The following is a 21,851-nucleotide window of genomic DNA, read 5'->3' on the forward strand; positions in this document are numbered from 1 at the left end:
ACACGGAAGGGGACTGCACTCTCAGACCGGACCGGGTACATATCCCTTGACCCAGCAACATGATCAGCCCTGGGTGCTCAATAGCAGTTAACCACAGACAAGTCTAGGTGCAAGGCCCATAGGGAAAATTACAAAATAAATTAATACAACACACAGAGAAAGTCCAGCACTCGCTTACAAGCCCTCAGCTAAGATTAAAAGCAAAACTGGAAGATTTAGTTACTGCATCTAGCCAAATGGGACAAGCCTAGGTACCACGTCAAGGTCTATTCCAAAACCTGGGTCCCTAATACAGCCATACAAATGCATGCTTTCAATCAAACAAACTGGGAACAAGTTAGGGTTCACAGACTTATGTAATCACCCTAGACATATACAAAACACGGAAGGGGACTACACTATCAGACCGGACCGGGTGCACATCCCATGACCCTGCAACATGCTCAGCCCTGAGTGCTCAATAGCACTTTCAGGAAGCTGTGCTGTCTTCAGAGTCACAGGCAGTTAACCACAGACAAGTCTGGGTGCAAGGCCTATAGGGAAAATTACAAAATAAATTAATGCAACACACAGAAAAAGTCCAGCACTCGCTTACTCATTACTGTTTACACTTCCATATTGAATGATTCATGTGATGTACTTGTTTGAACTAATAGATTAAGCACTGTTTGTTTCCAGCAATACAAGAGTTAACTGTGGCAACCGAAGTCACTAAGTCAGAGTATATAGATATGTAGCTGGGTTAATCTTTCCTAGAACTTTTGTCTGGTTAGAGAAATATATACATACATGTATATACAGATATGTAGCAAGGTTAAACTTTCTTTGTTTATGGCCAATTGATCTGGGGTGGTATTTTGAACACATATAGCAGTATGGTATAGGCTTAGTGAAAGATTTCTTGTATAGTCTAACAAGGTGTATTGAGTAGTAGAGGAATATTCGCATACATGTATATACAGATATGTAGCAAGGTTAAACTTTTTTTTTTTTTTTTTGCCAAATGATCTGGGGATTGTATTTTGAGCTCCATATAGTTGTATGGTATAGGCTTAGTGAGAGATTCCTTGTATAGTCTAATACAGTGTATTTAAATAGTAGTCCTTAATGTAAAGTTGACACTTAACCCCTTAATGACCGAGGACGTGCAGGGTACGTCCTCAAAAAAAAGGTAGTTAACGCCTGAGGACGTACCCTGCACGTCCTCGGTGTGGAAAGCAGCTGGAAGCGATCCTGCTCGCTTCCAGCTGCTTTCCAGTTATTGCAGTGATGCCTCGATATGGAGGCATCCTGCAATAACCTCACATGGCCATCCGATGCAGAGAGAGCCACTCTGTGGCCCTCTCTGCACCGGACATCGATGGCCGGTATCGTTGGTGGGTGGGAGCCGAATTGGGAGGCGGGTGGGCGGCCATCGGTGTTGCGCGTGACGTCACGGGGGGCGGGATCGGGGGCGGGACCGTCGGGGGCGCGCACGGGCGCGCGCGCGTGCACGGAGGGTGGCGGGCGGGCGCGTGCACGGGGCGGGAGCGGGTGGGAACCGCTACACTACGGAAAATCTTTTCATAAAATCTGCCTAATCTTGTTTGTGCAAAAGCACAAAAAGCGATCGTGGAGGGGTGGGGGGGTTGGTTTGTGTGTGGGGAAGCTAAACTTTCAACAAATTAAAAAAACAAACAATTTTTTCTTCTAAACTGGGTACTGGCAGACAGCTGCCAGTACCCAAGATGGCGCCCATTAAGTTAGAGTGGGAGGGGATAGAGCTGTTTGGGGGGGGGATCAGTGAGGTTGGGGGCTAAGGGGGGATAGTACACAGCAGCATATGTAAATATGCTTAAAAATCATTAACAAAAAATATATATAGCTTTTATTTTAGTACTGGCAGACTTTCTGCCAGTACTTAAGATGGCGGGGACAATTGTGGGGTGGGGGAGGGAAGAGAGCTGTTTGGGAGGGATCAGGGGGTCTGATGTTTCAGGTGGGAGGCTGAGCTCTACACTAAATCTAATATTAACCCTGCAAGCTCCCTACAAGCTACCTAATTAACCCCTTCACTGCTAGCCATAATACACGTGTGATGCGCAGCGGCATTTAGCGGCCTTCTAAATACCAAAAAGCAACGCCAAAGCCGTATATGTCTGCTATTTCTGAACAAAGGGGATCCCAGAGAAGCATTTACAACCATTTGTGCCATAACTGCACAAGCTGTTTGTAAATGATTTCAGTGAGAAACCTAAAATTGTGAAAAATATTACGTTTTTTTTAATTTGATCGCATTTGGCGGTGAAATGGTGGCATGAAATATACCAAAATGGGCCTAGATCAATACTTGGGGTTGTCTACTACACTACACTAAAGCTAAAATTAACCCTACAAGCTCCCTACATGCTCCCTAATTAACCCCTTCACTGCTGGGCATAATACACGTGTGGTGCGCAGTGGCATTTAGTGGCATTCTAATTACCAAAAAGCAACACCAAAGCCATATAAGTCTGCTATTTCTGAACAAAGGGGATCACAGAGAAGAATTTACAACCATTTGTGCCATAATTGCACAAACTATTTGTAAATAATTTCAGTGAGAAACCTAAAGTTTGTGAAAAAAATTGTGAAAAAGTGAACGATTTTTTTTATTTGATCGCATTTGGCGGTGAAATGGTGGCATGAAATATACCAAAATTGGCCTAGATCAATACTTTGGGTTGTCTACTAAAAAAAAATATATACATGTCAATGGATATTCAGGGATTCCTGAAAGATATTAGTGTTCTAATGTAACTAGCGCTAATTTTGAAAAAAAAGTGGTTTGCAAATAGCAAAGTGCTACTTGTATTTATGGCCCTATAACTTACAAAAAAAGCAAAGAAGATGTAAACCTTGGGTATTTCTAAACTCAGGACAAAATTTAGAAACTATTTAGCATAGGTGTTTTTTGGTGGTTGTAGATGTGTAACAGATTTTGGGGGTCAAAGTTAGAAAAAGTGTTTTTTTTTTAATTTTTCCTCATATTTTATAATTTTTTTATAGTAAATTATAAGATATGATGAAAATAATGGTATCTTTAGAAAGTCCATTTAATGGCGAGAAAAACGGTATATAATATGTGTGGGTACAGTAAACGAGTAAGAGGAAAATTACAGCTAAACACAAACACCGCAAAAATGTAAAAATAGCCTTGGTCCCAAACGGACAGAAAATGGAAAAGTGCTGCGGTCATTAAGGGGTTAATATACGCTTTTTTCCCTACAGAATCTCAGTATTACATTTTCCCATTAATATGATCTGTATAATATGTGTTGAACTGCTGAATTACTGTTTACACTTCCATATTGAATGATTCATGTGATGTACTTGTTTGAACTAATAGATTAAGCACTGTTTGTTTCCAGCAATGCAAGAGTTAACTATGGCAACAGATTTATGTCAGTGTAATTACATGATTTAAGAAGGCTGTGAGCCAGTACACAGCACGGTCTATGAGTAAGGCAGAGAAGCTGAAACATGTCAGACCGCTGCTGTCCTAGCTCTTTTGTTTTTATGCACTGAGAGTGTTTTTATATTTTGTATGGCAATAAAAGCTAAGTATTATCTTTTTACCTGTGGCCCCGACTCGCCTTTTTTTCTCTTGTGGCTGCTACACATCCCATGACCCTGCAAAATGTTCAGCCTGGGGTGATCAATAGCACTCTCAGGAAGCTGTGCTGTCTCCAGAGTCGCAGGCAGTTAACCACAGACAAGTCTGGGTGCAAGGCCCATAGGGAAAATTACAAAATAAATTAATACAACACAGAGAGAAAGTCCAGCACTAGCTTACAAGCCCTCAGCTAAGATTAAAAGCAAAACTGGAAGATTTAGTTACTGCATCTAGCCAAATGGGACAAGCCTAGGTACCACGTCAAGGTCTCTTCCAAAACCTGGGTCCCTAATACAGCCATACAAATGCATACTTTCAATCAAACAAACTGGGAACAAGTTAGGGTTCACAGACTTATGTAATCACCCTAGACATATACAAAACACGGAAGGGGACTACACTCTCAGACCGGACCGGGTGCACATCCCATGACCCTGCAACATGCTCAGCCCTGGGTGCTCAATAGCACTTTCAGGAAGCTGTGCTGTCTTCAGAGTCACAGGCAATTAACCACAGACAAGTCTGGGTGCAAGGCCTATAGGGAAAATTACAAAATAAATTAATGCAACACACAGAAAAAGTCCAGCACTCGCTTAAAAGCTCTAAGCTAAGATTAAAAGCAAAACTGGAAGAGTTAGTTACCGCTTCTGACCAAATGGGACAAGCCCAGGTACCACGTCAATGTCTAATCCAAAACCTGGGTCCCTAATACAGCCATACAAATGCATGCTTTCAATCAAACAAACTGGGAACAAGTCAGGGTCCCCAGACTTATGTAATCACCCTAGACATATACAAAACACGGAAGGGGACTGCACTCTCAGACCGGACCGAGTACACATCCCATGAACCTTCAGTATGATCAGCCCTCGGTGCTCAATAGCACTCTCAGGAAGCTGTGCTGTCTCCAGAGTCACAGTCAGTTAACCCCAGACAAGTCTGGGTGCAAGGCCCATAGGGAAAATTACAAAATAAATTAATACAACACACAGAGAAAGTCCAGCACTCCCTTACAAGCTCTCACCTAAGATTAAACGCAAAACTGGAAGAGTTAGTTACCGCATCTGGCCAAACGGGCAAGCCCACGTACCATGTCAAGGTCTCTTCCAAAACCTGGGTCCCTAATACAGCCATACAAATGCATGCTTTCAATCAAACAAACTGGGAACAAGTCAGGGTTCACAGTCTTATGAATTCACCCTAGACATATAAAAAAACACGGAAGGAGCTGCACTCTCAGACCGGACCGGGTACACATCCCATGACCCTGCAAAATGTTCAGCCCGGGGTGATCAATAGCACTCTCAGGAAGCTGTGCTGTCTCCAGAGTCGCAGGCAGTTAACCACAGACAAGTCTGGGTGTAAGGCCCATAGGGAAAATTACAAAATAAATTAATACAACACACAGAGAAAGTCCAGCACTCGCTTGCAAGCCCTCAGCTAAGATTAAAAGCAAAACTGGAAGATTTAGTTACTGCATCTGGCCAAATGGGAAAAGCCTAGGTACCACGTCAAGGTCTCTTCCAAAACCTGGGTCCCTAATACAGCCATACAAATGCATGCTTTCAATCAAACAAACTGGGAACAAGTTAGGGTTCACAGACTTATGTAATCTCCCTAGACATATACAAAACACGGAAGGGGACTGCACTCTCAGACCGGACCGGGTGCACATCCCATGACCCTGCAACATGCTCAGCCCTGGGTGCTCAATAGCACTTTCAGAAAGCTGTGCTGTCTTCAGAGTCACAGGCAGTTAACCACAGACAAGTCTATAAGTTTTGCAAAAGTGAAAAAGGCACTCATTGGTTTAGATAACAATAAAATGTAACTTTTAATAACATCAATTAAAAAGCATAACGTTTCGAGAACATTACGTTCTCTTTGTCAAATGCAAGATATAGCAAGAAATCATATAGCTCTGTATAGATTTCTTGCTATATCTTGCATTTGACAAAGAGAATGTAATGTTCTTGAAAAGTTATGCTTTTTAATTGATGTTATTAAAAGTTACATTTTATTGTTATCTAAACCAATGAGTGCCTTTTTCACTTTTGCAAAACTTATATATATATATATATATATATATATATATATATACTGTATATATATATATATATATATATATATATATATATATATATATGATAATGTTAATGTAAAATATATCTCAATAGGAATAGATATATAGGTATAGGTATAGATATATAGATTATATATATATATATATATATATATATATATATATATATATATATATATATATATATATATATATATCATTATATATTTAATAATAAAGATAACATTTTCTTGTTTGTGGAGAACGTTGGAATGTGAAATATTAATAACCCCTGTCGGGTTAACGTGCGAGCCGTGTTAGATTTTTTCTTTTTGCTCTCTCCTTTGAAGTTTATGGGGAGAATAAGTTAGCTTGTTCGCGATATCCAAAGACCTTTAGTTAGTGTGAGTCAGTTTTCGCTTGTGCGCAAAACATTAGCTTTCAATATTTACACTCGAGTGGGAGCACTAAATATTGCGTCACTTATAATCTAGCCCTTTATTAAGGAATTTTTGGAGGTCAATGTCCATTTAAGTGGCTTTGTAACCTTTATTTTACCATATGAGTGCAAAATCTTGATTATTCTTTGTTGGATAGAAGTATTATATCCAGTATAATTATACTACAAAAATGACCAAAAAATTATATCCAGCATTACAGTCCCTTAATATTATGTATTTAACCTGTAACATCTGAGATGTTCAAATTTTACTGTTACATAATATTGACGTTGGTAAATACTTTAAAATATATAATCCAGCAAATCAAACAACATTTTTTTCAATTAGTCTTTGTAAACAGTGAAACACCATTTGTGATATAGACAGTGAGAGAAAGAGAGAGCACAGCAACTATTTACAAAGCTATACATTAAGCTGCTTCCAATAAAAATGTAGTTTGACTATAATATACTAAAGTATACATATTCAGCTATAATTGCATTTTAAGAAACTTGCTAGAGTTTGTGCATTGATGAAAATGTATTAATCTAGTTATTACTAGTAAAAGCTGGCTTGTTTCTTGATTCTTGCTCTATTTAGAAATAACCTTAAAAACTTCTAGATGTATAAAAAAAAAACACCTTTTGGTTTATGTTTTTCTTTTAAAGCATTCTTCATCCTGGTACTCTAAATTTGCTGTTCAGTATTACTATATTTATTTTTAGTGGAGAAAACAGCAGTACTTTGGAAATAGATAGAATACACCCACATATCCCTACATATTTAATTTGATCAAACATTCAACAGAATATTGTTTTCTTTAAGGCAAATCACAAAATGTATTTATTACTAAATCAGATGATAAAAAATGAAAAACATGCAAAGGAAGACAAAGAATACAAGGTAACGTACGAAACAAAACGCAAAAACATTAAAGTGGACAGTCTCATGGGGGTACAGGAAGAAGCTTTTAAATAAATAAAATAAATCTATATTTTTACCTTCAGAAAAAGAAGTTAAAAATCAAATGCTTATTGTTTACCTTCTGAAAACAGTTCTAGTTATATAACCTTTCCACATTGACCCTGTGTAAAATGTCAATGGGTTTTTAAATGTTCATACTGAATCTGGCTCAGTGTTCCATACCATAATAGTTTTTTTCCTGCATACTATCATTCAAGAATTGCTAAAGAACATTTCATAAAGTTAAATGAATATAAAAATAAGAAAAGTTAAATTTTAAAAGACAAAATCACATATTTGTTAAAGGGACATAAAACACATTTTCGTTATAAACATGTAAAAATATATTAACAATTAAACATTACATTACAAATGGTCTGGATAAAAATAAGGTTTTAAAGGAATTTAAAATAATTTCTAGAAAAAAAGTGCATTTTTTTAAAGTTCCTGGAATACCCATTTAAATGACTAATAAATACTAGATTTGCATAATTAACACATGCATGATAAAAAGACAATGCAATAGCACTTTGAACTTCATATTAGTAGAAGATTGTTTTCTGACAAATTTCAAAGTTATGTCTATTTCCACTCCTGTATCACGTGACAGCTATCAGCCAATCATAAATGCATATATGTATATTTTGGGAATTCTTGCACATGCTCAGTAGGAGCTAGTGACTCAAAAATTGAAAATATAAAAAGACTGTGCACATTTTCTCTGTTGAGACCAGTGTGGAGCAGTTTGGAGTATGGACTTCCAATTGTTGTGGAATATGGAAAGCCCCTAATGATAGAGTTTAATTACAGAAAAATGGGGCAAAATTATTAATTAAAATTATTTTTTGTTCTCTACAAATAGTTTTATATTACAATTTCCAAATGTTTATTAAATGGACAGTAAACACCAAAGATGTTATCTATCTTTAAAAAGATAGATAATTCCTTTATTTACCATTCCCCAGTTATGCATAACCAACATTGTTATATTAAAGGAACAGTAAAGTCCAATTTAAACTTTCATGATTCAGATAGGGCATGCAATTTTAAACAACTTTCCTATTTACTTGTATCATCAAATTTTCTTTGTTCTCTTGGTATTCTTTGTTGAAAGCTAAACCTAAATAGGCTCATATGCTAATTTGTAATCCCTTGATGGACACCTCTTATTTGAATGCATTTGACAGTTTTTCATAGCTAAAGGGTAATATATATGTCCCATATAGATAACATTGTGCTCACGCCCATGAAGTTGAGAGTCAGCACTAATTGAAATGCAAAAGAACTGAAATAAGGGGGCAGTCTACAGAGGCTTAGATACAAGGTATTCACAGAGGTAAAAAGTATATTAACATAACAGTGTTCATTATGAAAAAACTGGGGAATGGTAAATAAAGGTATTATCTATCTTTTTAAAAAATAAAAAAATTGGTGTTTACAGTCCCTTTAAACTACTTTTTACCTCTGTGATTACCTTGTATCTAAGCCTCTGCCGACTGTCCCCTTAACTCAGATCTTTTGAAAGACTTTGCATTTCAGCCAATCAGTGCTGACTTTAATAAATAACTCCACGGGCATGAGCACAATGTTTTCTATATGGCACACATAAACTAGCGCTGTCTAACTGTGAAAAACTGTCAAATACATTCAGATAAAAGGCAGCCTTCAAGGGCTTAGAAAATAGCATATGAGAACAAATCAAATGTGATGATAAAAGTAAATTGTAAAGTTGTTTAAAATTACATGTCCTATATGAATCATGAAGGTTTAATTTTAACCTTTTACCTGGTTTGTATAATTCCCACCCACTGCTCATTACATTTCACTCCTCTCTTTCATTCTTTCTCTTTTTTCTGTTTTGTAATTCACTTATCCTCCTCATTACAAAAACTATAACAAATGAGACTGGTTACGAGACATCTGCAATTCATCATTTGACATTTAAAATCAGGTTACTAGATGTTCAAACCAGATAGAATGTAAAAATATACGCTTGACCTAATTTCTCTTCTAATTTTGTATATGCACTGTATTTTCATTATATATTTATTTATGTATTTTAAAACTTTATTGAACTGTTTATTGTAATAGACAACACACACATATTAAAACACAGATTTTGCTGAGCAATTTATAGCTATTTTATAGATTTTTTTAACAATATAAATGAGCTAATCACACTTGTTTATAAAAGTTTATCAAATTAATTATTTACAAAAATTCCCATAGAGCTCTTTTAATTACATGTGAATGCAGCTTCAGAGACCCAGTGTTTAAGGCTCACAAGAGAGCCTGAAATTCTAGTTAATTAGTTGTGCTCTTAAGACCGTTGCTACATATATATATATATATATATATATATATATATATATATCTATATACATACAAACACACTCACATTTGAGCCCTTCCCTGTCAAACACCTTGTCATACACCACATCCCTTTAAACATTTATTTTACAGTAGAGTATCTCACAAAAATGGAGGTGTGGAAGAGGACTCCAGTGGCAACCTGTGAAGCTCTGGTGAACTCTATGCCCAAGAGGGTTATGGCAGTGCTGGAAAATAATGGTGGCCACACAAAATATCGATACTTTGGGCCTCATTTGAACATTTCCACTTAGGGGTGTACTCACTTTTGTTGCCAAAGGTTTAGACATTAATGGTTGTGTGTTAAGTTATTTTGAGGGGACAGCAAATTTACACTGTTATACAGACTATACACTCACTACTTTACATTGTAGCAAAGTGTCATTTCTTCAGTGTCGTCACATGAAACAATATAATAAAATATTTACAAAAATGTGAGGGGTGTTCTCACTTTTGTGAGATACTACATAAATACAGTATGTATAATATTTATTTTTATATGTTTTACATGTGTTTTGTTATACTTTTATTCTAGCTCTAATACCTTACTTCAGGTCTCAAATCATGCTAACCGTTTAGCGTTGTTATTTGTTGTGCTTGTACGTAACACATAACAAACAACTTGTAAAATGAGTGATGTTTAGCGTAGCTGTGCTATCCATTGAAATGTCTTAGTAATTTAGATGTTTAACAACACCCTCAAGTGACTTCTTCAGGACACAACAAAAAGATTGTTAGTCTACCATGTTATATTAATGCATTTCCATATATTTAATATTTGTATACTTTATGGTAAGCTGTACAAAGTTTGACAAAGTAGCAAAAACATTATCTGTGGTCACTGATAAAGCAGTATTTGTGAAAGACAGCATTAATTCCTCAGTATTTTTTGGTAAATGGAAATAGAGCAAATGAGATCTATTATGAGACCATTTCTGTAAACGTTAAGGGCTAGATTACAAGTGGAGCACTAAATTATTGCGCGCCCACAAACGGACAAATTTTCCTGTTTGCGGGCTTGCAATATTTAATCAGCTATTACAATCTCTGGTTAATTTTATAAATCTGCCCCTATGCCCCCAAAATACTGTGTAGTGTATTTTATTAAAAAATAAAGTTGACAGCATTTTTATTTTTTAATACAATTACTGCACTAGGCAGTATTTTGGGGTTAAAATTGGTGGGAGTGGGGCACAGAAAAGTACATTGATGTTGGGGTCTATGCAAACTGTGTGTACCCAGTAAATATATATGTATATGCTTGTATACATATATATTTATGTGTTAATATGTGTATTCATATATATTTAAACCTGCTACCATCGCTGTGATACTTACCCCCTTCGCAGCGCTAAAGTTCTGATGCCGTCTCTGACGTCGTCAGACTGAGGTTCTCATAGGAGCCTATGGAAGCACACTCTCATGAGAGCAATGCTTCCCAGTAATGTGAACGCAAAGTTGCGTTCGCATAGCTGTGAACTTGTAATACCAGCGCACATTAGCTTTCACTGGTATTACACAGAGGAGCGATATTTAGAGCTCCACATGTAATCTGGCACTAAGATTTTAAAGGTTGCTGATTTCAGCAAAGTTCATATCTGATTAAAAAGAACAATTATTAAAAAGAACAATTTTGAGGGTTTTAGTTTAGATATGTTCTATGTCAGTATTTTTTCAATATATTTTATATTGAGGTTGTACAAATCCAATTACAGACATGTTAAAAAAACACAGTTAACATGACAACTGTCCACAACAATTTATAAGTGCTGCAGAAGTACACATCACACACAATTTAAAGTTACATTTTTGAAAACAATTATTTATTTATAAAATATTTTACCAGGAAGGATACATTGAGATTTCTCTCGTTTTCAAGTATGTCCTGGGTCCATTGCATTGATACAATAGGGTACAATAAAATACAAAAACAATATTAATACATAACATATGCAAAATTTTACATAGAACAGGTAGGAAATATATAATCAACCATGGCAGGTGCATTCTGTTTTTGAGATATGCAGAGAGGGATCTCTTAAAGGATTTTATGCGGGAGGTCGTTCCATAATTGTGGTGCTCTGTAGGAAAAGGAGGATTGAGCTGCTTTTTTTGTATGGAGGCAAGCTAAATAATGTGCTGGTACTGGATCGGAGGTTATGGAAAATCACCTGGTATAGTTATTGTTCTTGGTGCTAGTTTCTTTTACTCTAGGCTCTGGGGGTACCTGGTGCTTTGTTAAGGGGTACTCAGTGGCAAAAGGGTGAGAAACACTGCTCTAGGCAAACGAATTATGTCTGTAAAATATACATTAATAAAAGCAAAACTAACTTAAAGTTTACCTCCTATAACTAAGTAGGTTACATTCAAACCTTAAACAACTTTAATAAGTATACTAACAGGAGGATAATAAATACAATTGGCTGATAAATAATGGCACTATTGAAGGCAATTTAACAAATTATACCTTTGTCATAATTTATGTAATAATTTTGTTCTGTTTGGAGTGGTGCTTTGCATTGGTAATGTAACTGGAAAATTTAGAAAAGCAAATACATTTCCACTACAGAAAGCAATTATAGTACTATAGTACTCTCTGCCCAGACTAAAAAAAGGCAGAAAAAAAGAAATCAATGTGTCTAAAACATAAATTGCATTAATATTCAAAATAAATATACCACTTTTATTCCATTAATGTATGAAAAAAATTGCTCCTGCCCGGGATAGGGTCTAGTCTCCTTACCCTATAAACAAATAATACAACAAAATCCCAGCATTTGAGACTTAGACTATTTTATTGCTTAAACTTATAGAAGTTTCAATATTAAATGCTTTAACTTTAATAAACTGAAGAAATTGGCGAAATCATGTTTGTCCGTTCGTCTTCACACAAACCCCATACAAATAACAGCCGCTACAAAATAAAACTAAATAAACATACTCAACCCACATAAAGCAAAATCAAACATACCAAGAAAAAGAAATCACAGAGAAAAAATGATCAATTGAAAAAATAATAATATTATAACCCCCAAGGCGTCCCAAGGGGATGACCCACAACACCTGCCAGAAAAAAATATAAAGTAAACATCCTCAATTATCTTTAGATGATACTATAGTGTGTCTTATAACAGTATCTTCAAAGATTGCAACTGATATTTGTATCAATTCACAAACTCTCCCGGTTATTCTGTGGGCCCACACTTTTGTAATCCACTTTTAGCACATTTTCATCATTTTATGACAATCTCAATAATGCGTGCTGCTTCTTATTAATTTCATAGGATCATGTCACACTACATTACGGAGTACCAATAACGATATGCGTAAGTTATACAACAACTTTTAAAGCAATCTTCAATTATGTTTTCTCTTGCTTTTCATCACTTATGCTTTGAGGCTCCTGTGTCTATTGTCAGCTCGCACATATTTGTAACAACCTGCTATCCTGTCCAGGTATATGACAGAGGTAATAATATCAATATGCAGAGCCAACTTCACACAAATGAAGTCTTCACTCACTGTGTGTGTATTCGCTGACAGCCCAACACCATGTTATATATGTCTCAGTGTTACCTGGGTCTTGATTAGTGTCCACAATCATGTGTGGTAGTGGGTGTCGGAATTGTAGAACCCTCCGTTCGAATACCTCGTATTCTTCTGTCTCTGGATAGCCGGTTTAAATGTGCAGCCTTATAGCTACAATTCCGACACCCATTACCACACACGATGTATATATGTATATAATGTAAATTGTATATATATATATATATATATATATATATATATATATATATATAATGCTCCTCTAAACTATTAACGCCTTACTTGACCTTACCCCCAGTGCATCATATCCGAGCTACACTATTACCCCCTAATCTGCCATAACCTATTAACCTGATCACGCCCTAACCTATTAAACCCTAAACTGCCACAACCACCATCACAATAAACCGCATAACCTATTAATGCCTAAACTGCCACAGCCCTTATTGTAATTAAATCTCTAACTTATTAACTCCTAAACTGTCAGAGCCCCCTATCACAAACTACCTCTACACTACTTAGCTGCCTAACAGCAAACACCCCCACCTCTTCTAGTTTATTTGCATAGCAGCACCCTTCTCCCATCTTCATCTATGGTGGTGCTCCATCAGGGCTGTCCTCTTCCATCCGACTTTTTTTCTTCTGTCCAATGTCCTCTTCATGTCATCACCACCACACACTAAAGCTTTGATTCTATTGTCTGATTTGAATTCGGATTTGAAAATCAGCCAATAAGAATGCAAGGGCACCCCTATATAAGGGGGAACCTTGCATTCAAGCTTCAGTGTGCGGCGGTGCCCACATAAAGAGGAAATCAGACAGAAGATAAGAAGAAAAGAAGAAGTATCAGATAGAAGATAGGTCTTGTCATTCTATATTCCTAAATGATATATCAAGATGTCCCACCATATATTCATATTCTTGTAACATACATTCTAATGGTCTTCTCTGAAAATTGTTATATTTTATACTATATTTAACAATTGTTCCATTAAGACAATTTTGTTTTATAAAAATAATGTGCTCACAATGTAATATAACATGTAAGTGCCCTTTATAGGGCAGAGCTGAGTAACCACATGCAAACATCAGAAATCAAATTAAATACATATGGATCACAGTTGATTTTATTCCTTTTACAACTGAGTTAAGCTTATGAAGTTGAAATTGTATGTTACATTTTGATTTTTTTCATGCATGTTGACCTACTTAATTGTCATTCTTTCCTACATATGACTTCAGGGAAGCTACTAGAAACAACAGTCAACTAAACAGCAAACACAAAGCTAAATATACACAACGCTGTGGTTCAAAATGCATTTCTCAATGGAAAAGCCAACAATTTGAAAGTAACAATTTTCTATCATATACCCTATAATTATACCATATATGTTTTCCTTTTCTTTCATTCTTAAGCTAAAAAGTAGTAAGCTTATGCATCCAGATGGATAATGAATAAATCAATGAAAAAGCATGTGAGGGTATGCTGGCCTGATGAAGTTTGTCATGGCCAGCCAAGCATTTATCTGAATAAGACGTCAACTAAACAGTGTAGGGGGAAAAAAAAACGATTTATTCTGATGTATATAAAGATGACAGCTTGTTAAAGAAAAAACATCAAGAATGTTCTACTTTATTATACAATGCACATTATTATTGTATTAACCTTTATACGGTGTATTTTACACATTTTATAATTTAACACTACTTTCACATATATATCCATAAATATGTTTTACTGCAGCTAATACAAGCATTTTTCTCTTAACAAAACCTATCACTGTTATTTTAATTCTGAACTTTTATTTAAAGTGATACCAATGCCTGTTAAAAGCATTGCAAGTAGCTTACAGTTTTGCAACAGCATTGATATCAGTTGTTCTTCAGTTTGTGGGCTTCTCCCAAACTAGGGACTCCTCCCTGCTACTTCTCCTTACAGAACTGCCAAAACCCTGCCCCCAAAGAACTTATGTCTGTCTTGGACTGCTCAGACTCTGTAACCCAAGTCTCCTGAAAAACAGGATTTGAACTAATAAAACTGTCAACACCAGTTAAAGGTGTAAAGAAAACTTAATATAAAAAAATCTCAATAAAGTATTATATTGCAAATATATTTTTTTTAATTTTTGCATAAAAAAATGCTCTGCTTAACTCCTTAGTGACCACAGTACTTTTCCATTTTCTTACCGTTTACATTTCTGTGGTGTTTGTGTATAGCTGTAATTTTCCTCTTATTCATTTCCTGTACCCACACATATTATATACTGTTTATCACGCCATTAAATGAACTTTCTAAATATACCATTATTTTCATCATATCTTATAATTTACTATAAAAAATTATAAAATATGATGAAAAAATTGAAAAAACACACTTTTTCTAACTTTGACCGCCAAAATCTGTTACACATCTACAACCACCAAAAAACACCCATGCTAAATGTTTACATGTTCTTTGCTTTTTTTTAACATTATACGGCAATAAATACAAATAGCACTTTGCTATTTCCAAACCACTTTTTTCAAAATTAGCGCTAGTTACATTGGAACACTGATATCTGTCAGGAACCCTGAATAACCCTTCACATGTATATATTTTTAAAAAAAGACAACCTAAGGTATTAAACTTGGGGTATTTTGACTCTTTTCATGCAACCATTTTACCACCAATCTATGCCAAAGTTTGAAGAAAAAAAACAATAACCTAAACAGAGAATTTAGACTCATTGGTAAAATGAAAGCAATTAAAGTGTCTAGCCACGCTAGAGTCCTTATTAAAGTTTTTAATGTCCCTCTTATGTTCACCTATCCTTGACCTTAGGGCATGTGTAGTCAGTCCTACATATTGTTCATGACATATTGTACACTCAAGAAGATAAATCACAAAGGTTGTACCACAATTGGCATAATGCTCTATTTTAAAATTATGCTTAGTGATCCAACTCAAAACTCAGTACCAGAAGAGATAACCTGACAGGTGAGACAGTTCCTGGACAGGCATTTAAAGGTGCCTCTTTTGGACAACCAATTACTTCCTGTCTCTCTCAAGTTACTATTAACCATGCTAGGAGAAAGTCTGGTCGCAAGTGTGGGTGCTTTCTTAGAAACAAATTTGACTTTTTCCACTACCTCTGATAGAATTTAACCCCCTCTCAATATGGATAAGTTCCTTTTTATGATGTTGCATAATTCATTATATTGAAAAGGTGTGTCATACAGGCATGGAGCACTGTGCATGTTTTTAATGCTACTCAATAAATAGTTATTTTTTATCTACAAGGATTTTTGGAGTGTTTGCCTTTCCAATATTTTTCCTACATTTTGGGGTTTGCTCGGCCCGTCTTCCTCTTGGCTGGCACCCCGCCAACAGTGCATGCTTCAGCTTGTCGTATATCAAAGGCTTGGATTGGACCACAGCAAACACACCTCCCTGGCTGTAGCGACTTCATCACTTTCACATTACCTTATTTTTAGGGGGCACATTCTCATTTTCCAACTTGGAATTTTCACGTGTCATCATGCACACATGTCCTATTTGGGACATTTCTGAAGCTGGCCAATGTAATTTACCCCTATCAAACCATATAATTTTGAAAAGTAGACACCCTAGGGTGTTTGAAAGTGGTGATTTTTTTAACACTTTCCGTGCACTAATTCAACCACCAGTCTTTGTTAAACTTTTAGGTAGTCATTGTTTTGTGTTATTTTTTCACACACATTGTACTTTAGGCAAGGATTTTTAGTTCCTGTTATGTGTAACTGACAAAAAACACCTGAATATGTGTTCAACAACATATTCTGAGTACAGTGATACCACCCATGATTAGGTTAGCCGGGTTCTCAGGGGGCTAAAAGACCTTATTTTTAGGGGGCACATTACAGATTTCCAACTTGGAATTTTTACATCTGTCATCATGCACCCATGTCATATTTGGGACATTTCTGAAGCCGGCCAATGTAATACCCCCATCAAACCATATATTTTTGAAAAGTAGATACCCTAGAGTATTTGAAATGCTGGTATTTTAACGCTTTCCTCGCACTTATTCAACCACCAGTCTCTGTCAAACTATTGGACAGTCATTTTTTCATGTTATTTTTCACAGACGTACTTTAGGCATGGATTCTTAGCTTCTGTTATATGTTACTGCCAAAGAAGACCCTAATATGTGTTCAGCAACATCTCCTGAGTACAGTGATACCACCTATACATAGGTTTGTTGGCTTGTTTGGGGGGTGCAATGACAAACTTCTGGCATGTGTTTTTTGAAAATTAGACACCTTAGGGAATTTGAAATGCTCTTATTTTAACACTTTCCATGCACTAATTCAACCACCAGTCTTTGTGAAATTTTTAGTTAGTCATTTTTTGTGTGTTATTTTTCATACATTGTATTTTAAGCATGGATTCTCAGTTCCTGTTATGTGTTACTGACAAAAAAACACATCAATATGTGTTCAACAACATCTCCTGAGTACAGTGATTCCACCCATGAATAGGTTTGTCGGGTTCTAAGGGGGCTTAAAGGCCTTATTTTTAGGGGGCACATTGCAAGTTTCCAACTTGGAATTTTCACTTGTCATCATGCACCCATGTCCTATTTGGGACATTTCTGAAGCTGGCCAATGTAATTTATCCCCATTAAACCATATATTTTTGAAAAGAAGACACCCTAGGGTATTTGAAACATAGGTTTGTTGTATTTTCAGGGTACTAAAAGGCCTTATTTTTAGGGGGCACATTCCAGTTTCCCAACTTGTAATTTTCATGAGGCATCATGCACCCATATCCTATTTGGGACATTTCTAAGGCTGACCTATGTAATGTATCCCTATCAAACCATATATATTTGAAAAGAAGACACCCTAGGGTATTTGAAATGCTGGTATTTTAACACTTCCCATGCACTAATTCAACCACCAATCTTGGTCAAACTTTTAGGTATTCATTTTATTGTATTATTTATCACACACACAAACTTTTAGAAAGTCATTGTTTTGTGTTATTTTTTCACACACATTGTACTTTAGGCAAGGATTTTCAGTTCCTGTTATGTGCAACTGACAAAAAACACCCGAATATGTGTTCAACAACATATTCTGAGTACAGTGATACCACCCATGATTAGGTTAGCCGGGTTCTCAGGGGGCTAAAAGACCTTATTTTTAGGGGGCACATTACAGATTTCCAACTTGGAATTTTTACATCTGTCATCATGCACCCATGTCATATTTGGGACATTTCTGAAGCCGGCCAATGTAATTACCCCAATCAAACCATATATTTTTGAAAAGTAGATACCCTAGAGTATTTGAAATGCTGGTATTTTAACACTTTCCTCGCACTTATTCAACCACCAGTCTCTGTCAAACTATTGGACAGTCATTTTTTCATGTTATTTTTCACAGACGTACTTTAGGCATGGATTCTTAGCTTCTGTTATATGTTACTGCCAAAGAAGACCCTAATATGTGTTCAGCAACATCTCCTGAGTACAGTGATACCACCTATACATAGGTTTGTTGGCTTGTTTGGGGGGTGCAATGACAAACTTCTGGCATGTGTTTTTTGAAAATTAGACACCTTAGGGAATTTGAAATGCTCTTATTTTAACACTTTCCATGCACTAATTCAACCACCAGTCTTTGTGAAATTTTTAGTTAGTCATTTTTTGTGTGTTATTTTTCATACATTGTATTTTAAGCATGGATTCTCAGTTCCTGTTATGTGTTACTGACAAAAAAACACATCAATATGTGTTCAACAACATCTCCTGAGTACAGTGATTCCACCCATGAATAGGTTTGTCGGGTTCTAAGGGGGCTTAAAGGCCTTATTTTTAGGGGGCACATTGCAAGTTTCCAACTTGGAATTTTCACTTGTCATCATGCACCCATGTCCTATTTGGGACATTTCTGAAGCTGGCCAATGTAATTTATCCCCATTAAACCATATATTTTTGAAAAGAAGACACCCTAGGGTATTTGAAACATAGGTTTGTTGTATTTTCAGGGTACTAAAAGGCCTTATTTTTAGGGGGCACATTCCAGTTTCCCAACTTGTAATTTTCATGAGGCATCATGCACCCATATCCTATTTGGGACATTTCTAAGGCTGACCTATGTAATGTATCCCTATCAAACCATATATATTTGAAAAGAAGACACCCTAGGGTATTTGAAATGCTGGTATTTTAACACTTCCCATGCACTAATTCAACCACCAATCTTGGTCAAACTTTTAGGTATTCATTTTATTGTATTATTTATCACACACACAAACTTTTAGAAAGTCATTGTTTTGTGTTATTTTTTCACACACATTGTACTTTAGGCAAGGATTTTCAGTTCCTGTTATGTGCAACTGACAAAAAACACCCGAATATGTGTTCAACAACATATTCTGAGTACAGTGATACCACCCATGATTAGGTTAGCCGGGTTCTCAGGGGGCTAAAAGACCTTATTTTTAGGGGGCACATTACAGATTTCCAACTTGGAATTTTTACATCTGTCATCATGCACCCATGTCATATTTGGGACATTTCTGAAGCCGGCCAATGTAATTACCCCAATCAAACCATATATTTTTGAAAAGTAGATACCCTAGAGTATTTGAAATGCTGGTATTTTAACACTTTCCTCGCACTTATTCAACCACCAGTCTCTGTCAAACTATTGGACAGTCATTTTTTCGTGTTATTTTTCACAGACGTAATTTAGGCATGGATTCTTAGCTTCTGTTATATGTTACTGCCAAAGAAGACCCTAATATGTGTTCAGCAACATCTCCTGAGTACAGTGATACCACCTATACATAGGTTTGTTGGCTTGTTTGGGGGGCGCAATGACAAACTTCTGGCATGTGTTTTTTGAAAATTAGACACCTTAGGGAATTTGAAATGCTCATATTTTAACACTTTCCATGCACTAATTCAACCACCAGTCTTTGTGAAACTTTTAGTTAGTCATTTTTTGTGTGTTATTTTTCATACATTGTATTTTAGGCATGGATTCTAAGTTCCTGTTATGTGTTACTGACAAAAAAACACATCAATATGTGTTCAACAACATCTCCTGAGTACAGTGATTCCACCCATGAATAGGTTTGTCGGGTTCTAAGGAGGCTTAAAGGCCTTATTTTTAGGGGGCACATTGCAAGTTTCCAACTTGGAATTTTCACTTGTCATCATGCACCCATGTCCTATTTGGGACATTTCTGAAGCTGGCCAATGTAATTTATCCCCATTAAACCATATATCTTTTGAAAAGAAGACACCCTAGGGTATTTGAAACATAGGTTTGTTGTATTTTCAGGGTGCTAAAAGGCCTTATTTTTAGGGGGCACATTCCAGTTTCCCAACTTGTAATTTTCAGGAGTCATCATGCACCCATATCCTATTTGGGACATTTCTAAGGCTGACCTATGTAATGTATCCCTATCAAACCATATATATTTGAAAAGAAGACACCCTAGGGTATTTGAAATGCTGGTATTTTAACACTTCCCATGCACTACTTCAACCACCAGTGTTTGTCAAACTTTTAGGTATTCATTTTATTGTATTATTTATCACACACATTGTACTTTAGGCATAGATTCTCAGTTCCTGTTATGTGTTACTGACAAAAAAATGCCTCACTATTTGTTCAACAACATATTTTGAGTACAGTGATACCACCCATGATTAGGTTTGTTGGGTTCCCAGGGGGCTTAAACGCCTTATCTTTAGGGGCGCATTCCAGTTTTCCAACTTGGAATTTTCACATCTGTCATCATGCACCCATGTCCTATTTGGGTCATTTCTGAAGACAGCCAATGTAATTACCCCTATCAAACCATATATTTTTGAAAAGAAGACACCATACGGTATTTGAAATGCTGGTATTTTAACACTTTCCTAGCACTTATTCAACCCCCAGTGTTTGTCAAACTATTGGGTAGTCATTTCTTTGGGTTATTTTTCACACACATTGTACTTTAGGCATGGATACTCAGTTCCTGTTACATGTTACTGAAAAAAACAGATCAATATGTGTTCAACAACATCTCCTGAGTACAGTGATACCACCCATTAATAGATTTGTCAGGTTCTCATGGGGCTAAAAGGCCTTATTTTTAGGGGGCACATTCCAGTTTCCCAACTTGGAATTTTCATTGCTTGGAGTCATCATGCACCCATGTCCTATTTGGGACATTTCTGAAGCGGGCCAATGTAATTTATCCCCATCAAACCATATATTTTTGAAAAGAAGACACCGTAGGGTATTTGAAATGCTAGTATTTTAACACTTTCCATGCACTAATTCAACCACCAGTCTTTGCCAAAGTTTTGGGTAGTCATTGTTTTGTGTTATTTTTTCACACACATTGTACTTTAGGCATGGATTTTTAGTTTCTCTTATGTTACTGACAAAAAACACCTAAATATATGTTCAACAACATCCTCTGAGTACAGTGATACCACCAATGTTTAGGTTTGTCGGGTTCTGAGGGGGCTAAAAGGTCTTATTTTTGGGACATTTCTGAAGCCGGCCATTGTAATTACCCCCATCAAACCATATATTTTTGAAGAGTAGACACCCTAGGGTATTTGAAATGCTGGTATTTTAACACTTTCCTAGCACTTATTCCACCCCTAGTGTTTGTTAAATGTTTGGGTAGTCATTTTATTGGGTTATTTTCACACACATTGTACTTTAGGCATGGATTCTCAGTTCTTGTTATGTGTTACTGAAAAAAAAAAGATCAATATGTATTCAACAACATATCCTGAGTACAGTGATACCACCCATTAATAGATGTTTTGGGTTCTCATGGGGCTAAAAGGCCTTA

This window comes from Bombina bombina, chromosome 5 (genome assembly GCF_027579735.1).
Source record: "Bombina bombina isolate aBomBom1 chromosome 5, aBomBom1.pri, whole genome shotgun sequence".
NCBI classification, from domain to species: Eukaryota; Metazoa; Chordata; class Amphibia; order Anura; family Bombinatoridae; genus Bombina; species Bombina bombina.